Consider the following 2114-nt stretch of genomic DNA (forward strand, 5'->3'; position numbering starts at 1 on the left):
ATTGCTGAGTGAGACACCGAGGGACCAGCACTGCTGGGAAAGAGACTGTTGGCTGAGGGATGGTGGGCTAGGAGAGAGACTGAGCATTTTTCCTGAACTTGAATTGTAGCCTGTGGTGCTTCCCTAATAAACCCCATAATCTGTGAGCTCTGTGTGGCCACTGCAGGAATTATCGAGCCCAGGAGAAAGGTGGTGGGTGCTTTGGGAGGAACAGTTGGAGAAAGGGCTGGAGGGAGGCAGCATATCTGGCCTGGTAGGAATAGGCCTTGGGCTACTGCTGGTAATCCTGTCTTCCTCTTGTAGGGTTAGAGGAGGTCAGAAGATGTGGCCTCCTGGCCCTTTTTGCAATACAGCTGTGTAAAAATCCTGGAAAATAAGAAATGGAGTATTTCCATCATTTGTGTATTTCTACGTTATAAAACGTCCACCTCTATTGGCTCTAAGCAAAAATTGGTTTGCTCTGTTTTATGTGACTATATATACGATTTGTCTTTTCTAGTTTCATATACGTGGCAATAAATAGTATGTAGTTCTTTGCAACTGGCTTTTTTGATACAAAATTATGTTTTTGAGATTCACCTAAGTTCCTGTTTCAAGCGTTCATACATTTTTATTTATTTGTCCATTGATGGGTCTTTGAGGTTTTCTCAATTTTAACTATTACACATAATAATAAAGTTGCTATGAAGATCCATAGCAATGTCTTTCTGAGGACATGATTTTGTGGAAATATGTATGAGGGGAACGACCATCCAGTTTTTCCACTAAACTTTACATCTCACTTGTTGTAATAATAAACTGCATAGCCAGAGCACCTCATAATAATAAATAGATAATTTAAATTTCCTGCATATAATTCCAAGATCAAAGTCATCTCTGGGTTTACTAACCAGGAAGTCAGTAGATTCTCCTGATAATGTCAGTATATTAACCTTCTGTTGTTGTTAGGTGTCTTCAAGTAGGTCCCAACTCATAGTGACACTATGTGCAACAGAATGAAACACTACCCAGTCCTGCACTTTCCTCATAATTGCTATGCTTAATCCCATTGTTACAGTCACTGTGTCTACAGCCTTCATTAAAGAACTTCCTTTTGGTTGCTAACCAGAAGATCAGTGGTTCAAACCCACCAGCTGCTCCATGGGAGGAAGACAAAGCAATCTACTGAAAAGATTCACAGCCTTGGAAATCCCAAAAGGGGTCACTGTGAGTCAGAATTGATTTGACGGCAGTGGGTTGGGTTTTTTTTTTCGTTTCCTTCTTTACCAAGCATGATGTCCTTCTCCAGAGACTGGTCCTTCCTGATAACCTGCTCAAAGTACCTGAGATGAAGTCTCACCATCCTAGCTCCTAAGGAGCATTCTGGCTGTAGTTATTCCACCACAGATTTGTTTGTTCTGGTAGCCCATGGTATAGTCAATATTTTTTGCCAGCACTACCATCCAAATGCATCAATTCTTTTTTGGTCTTCCTTATTCATTGTCTAGCTTTTATGTGCATATGAGGTGGCTGAAAATACTATGGTTTAGGTCAGACACAACTTAGTCCTCAAAGTGCTATCTTTGGTTTTTAACACTTTAAATAGTCTTTTACAGCAGATTTGCACAATGCAATACATTTGTCTTGACTGCTTCTTCCATGGCTATTGATTGTGGAACCAAGAAAATGAAATCCTTGACAACTTCAATCTTTTCTCCACTTATCATGTTGACTATCGGTCGAGTTGTGAAGATTTGTTTTCTTTATGTTGAGGTGTAATACATACTGAAGGTGAGCAAGCAAGGTGTGTCATCTAAATATCATATGTTGTTAATGAGTTTTACTACAATCCCAAAGCTGTGTTTTTCTTCATATAATTCAGCTTCTCAGATCATTTACTCAGTATACATATTGAATAAGTATGGCAAAAGGATACAACCCTGATGCACACTTTTCCTGATTTTAAGCCATGCGATATTCCCCTGTTCTGTTCATACTGTCACTTTGTCTATGTACAGGTTCCACATAAGCATGATTGAGTCTTCTGAAATTCCTACTCTTTGCAATGTCATCCATGATTCATTATAATCCACACAGTTGAATGCCTCTGCATAGTCAATTAAACACAGGTAAAC

Source organism: Orycteropus afer, unplaced genomic scaffold (genome assembly GCF_000298275.1).
Source record: "Orycteropus afer afer isolate SDZICR_OR568_19922 unplaced genomic scaffold, OryAfe1.0 scaffold00074, whole genome shotgun sequence".
NCBI classification, from domain to species: domain Eukaryota; kingdom Metazoa; phylum Chordata; class Mammalia; order Tubulidentata; family Orycteropodidae; genus Orycteropus; species Orycteropus afer.